This window comes from Geospiza fortis, unplaced genomic scaffold (assembly GCF_000277835.1).
Source record: "Geospiza fortis unplaced genomic scaffold, GeoFor_1.0 scaffold157, whole genome shotgun sequence".
Lineage (NCBI taxonomy): Eukaryota > Metazoa > Chordata > Aves > Passeriformes > Thraupidae > Geospiza > Geospiza fortis.
Genome location: NW_005054314.1, coordinates 7,745,600 through 7,751,571, shown reverse-complemented (window position 1 = coordinate 7,751,571; position 5,972 = coordinate 7,745,600). Strand labels below are relative to the sequence as shown.

Here is a 5,972-nt window from a genome sequence, read left to right as displayed (position 1 = left end):
TCTCCGCAGCCGGGTCCCCGCGGAAAGGCGGCCGTGGCTCGGGGGATGCTCCCAGGTCCTGTCTCAGCCACATGTGCTCACGCTGGGAGAGACGGCGGCGGTGGTGAGTGAGGCACCTCCGCTCTGCCCCAGGGCATCCTGACATGCCCACCCGGCAGATCTCTCCCATGCTCAGAAGAGAGCAGAGTTGCCTAGAAATTATTGGAGCACAAAATAAGGGCTGTATGCAGATGGGAGTTTGCAGCTCTGGTGGAGGTTCAGTTGGGCAGGGATTCCACAAATAGAGAACACCTCATCCAATGAGGAAAATCCGCAGGAAAAAATCCCTACCACCAAAAAAAAAAAAAAAATCAACCAAAAAAACCCCAAAAAACCCCCAAATCTCCCAGACAGACAAACAGAAACCCACAAAAAACCCCACCCAAACAAAACACAACCAAAAACCCCCACAGAAGGTGTCTCAAATCTGTACTGCACATGTGCAGGCGACTCACTGCTGGTCATTAAGGGAATGGGCCCATGCTGTGCCTGCCCTCCTGATACACCCAAAGAACTTGGCAGCCTCAGAAATCAGGGTAACACAGTAAATAGAAACATTCATCTTAGAAAATCATGTTACTGCATTCAGCCCACCCAAGCAGCAAGGCCTCGCAGGGCTGGGCATGCAGGCACCTCTCCAGAGCCTGCCAAGCGAATGCAGGTGATGCCAGATAAGGAGGGCAGTACAACTCTGCACCTCACTCCCCTTCACCTCCTCCTGCCCCACCAGACAGCGACAGAAACACCCCAGCAGGAGCACGACACTGCTGTGTTATCCCCCAAACAGACACCAAAGCCTGAGAAATAAAAGCTGAGTCAAGGGCCAGAAAAACAGCTGAGGCACCCAGAGACCCCAGGCTCAGCTCTGCCCACCCCTGCTGGAGCTGCCTCTGCAGCACAGTGCCTTGGCTGCCCTGTTGTGCCTGCAGCTCTGGAAGAAAACCATCACTCATCTCACACTCCCTGCCGCAATGCTCCTCCTTCAGCAGAGAGCTGACCTTTGCCTGACAGCCCCATCCCAGGGGTGCAGGGCTGGCCTGGGACCCCCAGAGCTGTGTTCCCAAGCAGCATCTCAGAGGTGCTTCAGACCCATCACTCTGCCTGACGTTGCTGGAAGGCAAACTGCCCAGTGCAAATCTTCTGCTTAGGTTCCTTCAGGTACCACAGGTTAGGATAAAGCTAATTATTAATGACTGTCATATCTCATTTGTATGACTGGAAGCTACAGGCAGCTTCCAGTCTTTATGATAGTGCATCCAGTGCTCCCTGCAGAGCCATTTCAACTGATCTGTCATCATTTTCTGTCTGCAGGAGCACCACAGCCCTGCCAGGGGTGGTTCACCAGCTGATTTCCCAGCTCCAGAGCTTCCTCATGGCTGCAGCCACATGCTGCCATGGGCACTGCTACTGCACCAACTCCTCCAGGAAAGCAATTTCATGGCACCAGGGAGTGCCACCACACAGCTGCCCAGCTGGGCTGTGCACACCAGGCACAGGGCTGAATTCACAGCCCACTTTGCATCCGTGGAGCTTCCGCATGCCCACTGTAACCATCCTGTCCTGACACAATGAGGAATCTCTCTTTACAAAGCACAGCCAAAAAACTGCTACTTGCTACAGCTCCTCAGAATTATGCCATGATGATATTCCTCTGGGTTTTTGTTTAATCCTCATCCAGATCTGAAAAAACAAGAAAACCTGAAGACAAAAAAAAACTAAGCTAAGATAGAATTAAGTACACATTCTTAACTTAAAGAAAATGATTCTACAGGACTAAAAACTGTCTCCAATTATGAGCTATACAAATATGAGGCACAGAGATGAGTTGCAAAAGTGATAGCCAAATATGTCCAGATATGGAGATGCACAGTCAAGGCCCAGCAGCCCTAATGTTACTCTGGAGAGCCACGAAGCCTTAACACTCAAATACAGCTCACGGTGTGTCAACATTTGTAATTCCACATTTGGTTCCATCATTCTTAAGGACCCTTTGCCTCCATCTGCACATGTCCCCTCAGCACAGAATAAAGGCACCCAAACAATCTCAGTGACACGCTTCTAAGCCTTCCTATGTTTGTACTTTTTTCAATTACAAACCTGAAAGACGATGCAAACCCTATATCTGAAATTCCCTGGGTTTCAAATGCCTGATTTGGGATAATTACGATACCCCTGTAACACATCTGATACCCTCATATTGCTGTTCTGTGCTCTGTGCTTTCTGATGTAACTTCATGTTAACATAACATTTAGGATGGGAATTTACCCTTAATTTAATGCTGACAGACTGCCATAAAAACCCAGGCTTAATCCCTTCCACTGTGGGTTGTTGCATGTGCCTTGCATTGCTGCCTACTGCCTCAACAGCTCTTGAGCTTCTTGGTCTTTCAAAGCATGAAAAAGAACTGAGAGACCAGAGAAAGGACACTTCGTTCAGGGAAGCAATTCCCTTCACATCCCATGGGAGGTGGGAGCAAAACTTTCCCAGTTTTGCCGCCTCCAGCGCTCTCACTGCTGCCTCCAGCAGGGAAGCCAAACGTGTCCCCCAGCGAAGATGGGCTGCTGCCTGCCAGGAGCTGAGCCTGCCAACCAGAAATGAAACCAGGCTGGGCTGGGCAGGCTCAGCCAAACTGGGAATGCTCACACAGGCACTCAGTGAGAAACTGGGAGCATAAAGACACTGCAGGCATCCCAGGTCGCTCTGCCAGGCCGCTGGTGGGTGAGCAGAGGAAGTGAGGCTGCTAGCTCGTGGGCATGTTATTCATGTGCTTTGCAAAACAAATGCTCTATAGGTATTTCCACGGCCACACTGTCTGCCAGACGCTTCCTCCTCAACAAAGAGACGCTCTCCATGGAAACCTGGGCGGGTGGGATCCTCTGGAAGCCTCTCTGGCAGATGCATATTCAGGCATCTCACACCAGCCAGACAAGCCGGATCCACACCTCCCCTGGCAGGCGGCCGAGGAGCTGCCAGCAGCCAGCCTGCTCTCGTGTTGGACCCTTCACGGGGCCCAGCCTCCTGCCCTGGGGCACCAAGCCCCAGTTCAGCACACTCATGCTGTGGCTCTGTGTCCCATGAGGTTCAGAGCCAGGACAGATGGAGACCTCAAAGCACCCAGCTGGCACGGATGGATGATCTCCTTCCAACAGCCAGCAGACAGGATGTCCCACTGCACCCTCCAGCCTTGTGCAGCTCTGCTCACCATCTGACCCTGCTGTACTTTGCTGAGAGCCAGCCCGTGCACCCCAGAACAAACATGCACCCAGCAAGAGCATGAGAAACTTCTGCCTTCTCTTCTCCAGCTGAGCTCCAAACCTTCCAGCAGCTCAGGCTGGTGCTCAGCCCTCAGGCAGCAGCACCTGCCAAACCCACTCCCCACCTGGCATCTTCTCTCCTCTGCTGGGCAGTAACCCCAGCTCTCACCCAGCCCCATCCCTGCCTACAACACTGCAGAAAGCCACAGGAAACCCTGGGGAGCAGAGAAGCTGCAGCACAACTGGACTGATGTGCTTGTGCAACAAGAGCATCCTTAAACCTGCAGGTCCCCCCCCAGGTTACCCATCCAGGGCACAGGCAGACGTTTCCTGGTCCCACAGCACTGTGGGGGCATTTCCCAGGTCCATCACAGAGCTGGTGAGCAGTGATAGATGGCTCACAGTTACACTGAAAGGGACATGTAGGGTTTCACAAAGGTGTGCCCTGCTGCTGCTGCTGCTCTGCTTTTCCATGAATGACCTAAATGACAGAACAGAGTACGTTTCAAATTCTGCATGTGACACCCCAGCACTTCAGAGGCCAGGATGGGAGCTTGACGTGCTCCTGACAGGCTGGGAAAAGGGCTGGGAGATGATGGGCAGGACTGTAAGGCATTGGGAGGCAAAAAAACTGCACAAAGAGGCCACAAAAGAAGAGACAGCAGCAGTTCTGCCACAAGGGTCACGAGGGCTACAGGTGAGTACAGACTGAACGTGAGCCAGCATATCATTGCCACAAAAAAAGGCAACTACAGCAGGATGTGTGAAAGGCCAGCTTACACATGAAGTAATTACTCCCCTTCCAGCTCATAAAGACACACCAAGTAATTTTACTGCTGTCCAGAGAACCAGTTCATTCCCCAAAAGATTTGGACTAACCGAGAGAGGCCATGGGAGACCAGCAAGATCATCAAAAAGCTTTGGAGAAACATCTGGAAGACTGGGATTAGTCTAGACAAGAAAAGTCACAGGGCACAGTTTTATAACATGCAAAGGCCACTGCAAAAAAGTTCAGAACACTCTGCCCTTTTGTGCTAGGTAGGAGATACATCCATATTGAGAAAGAAAAGTTAAGTGTACACCAGGAAAAGTTAAAGCACTCCATGGCTATCTGCAAAGGGCAGATGGATGGACCAAGGATCCCCAGCAGCCCCTCCAGCCCAGTCTCCCACATTTCTCATTGCCCTGGCTGGCAGCTCTGCCCCTGCCCTCATTCATTCAGCATTTGTCACCATCTGGGCATACACAGCCACCCTGGCCACCAACCCTTCAGCACTGAGGCTGCAGAGCAGAGCACTCAGGAGGCTTCCCAGCACCACGGAGCCCAGAACACCCATTCTCCACTCTGCAGGGGCCTCTCCCAGAGTCCAGTGCTGCCCAGCTCCCTCTCTCCTGAGGCACATCTGCAGCCCCCCTATGGAGGCACCAGTCACCCCAATGGGACAGGAGGAAAAGTTACAAACCTCACCCTCATTTGCACCAGATCTGTCCCTATGCCTGTCCTAGCTCCTACCCACAGCAGCACCAATATTTTAAGCTGAACGTCAGCAGCCTAGGAGACACTCCAGTGCACATCCTTTGCCCTGGGGAGAGGATGAGGCACCACGTGAGAAGTGTCAGTTCAGTTCCTCAATGCTGCGAGAACATATGTGGGACAGAAGCTCTTTGACAACTCCCAGACACATGCCAAGATCCTCGAGAGCTTCCATTCATAACAGAAGAATGTTACTCAAAATCCCTAGAAACAGACAATTTCAAGAGCCACTTCTGCCGTGGTGCCAAAGGCTTCCTGCTGCAATATGGCCTGTCACCATTGGCTCCAGAGCCTTTAATAAGTTCTTCATGAAGGAGCCAAGCCTGCCTTGGGGAGGACACCAGGGGCAAAGCAGACCTTTCCCTTGCCCACATCTCAGCCTTTCCAGACACTTCTGGTGTTGAATGTCAGCACACTGCTCGATGCCTGGCTCCAGAAGACACGCTGCCCAGCAGGTGAGATAACCTGGATCACTTCCAACTCCTGTTTAGCATCAAGAGCTCCAAAAATGCAGGAGGTTTCTCAGTGTCACTGAGCTGTGACTGGTGGTGCTGCTGAAGGACAGCCTGTGAGCACTGCAGCAGGGACAGTGTTGGGGTCAGCACCCAGTACTGCTGATGCAAGAAGAAGGTGACCACTGTAGAGGATCCAAGGACAACTGTGCTTGGAAGCCTGGAGTTTTTTGGAGTGGGCTACATGCTCACCTTGAGTTAGTCTAGATTTTGAATGACCTTCCCACTCACTGCTTCCCAGGAGCCTGGTGGAAAGCTGAGCAGACAGGGCCACATGGCACAGCCCACAGCTGCTGTGTGGGCAGAAGGCTCTGCCAGGACAGGGACAGGGCACGGGCACCAGCCTCTCGGTGCACTGGCGGCTTCCCCCGTGGCTCAGGGATAGCTGCTGCAAGCAGGCTATTTATTGCCACGTTCTGCATAGAAATAATCTGGATTATCTCACATTATGGCTTTCCTGAGCCCAGCACGAAGGCACAGTGGCAGTTTTTCTGTCCCTCACCTTGCTGTTTGCAGTTTACACGTACAAACACTCACCTGCAGGGGCAGAGCTCAGGGAGAAGCACAGCTGAACCCGCACTCGCTCCCCAGCCCGGGCGGCGAGGGAAGCGCCCGCTCAGCCCGGAGGAGCC

General features: G+C 52.6%; 1 protein-coding gene across 1 annotated transcript in view; it reads right to left on the bottom strand.

Annotated features, from left to right (window-relative positions):
• Positions 1-5,972, bottom strand: part of NLGN3 (neuroligin 3) — a 38,122-nt gene that overhangs the window by 20,910 nt on the left and 11,240 nt on the right.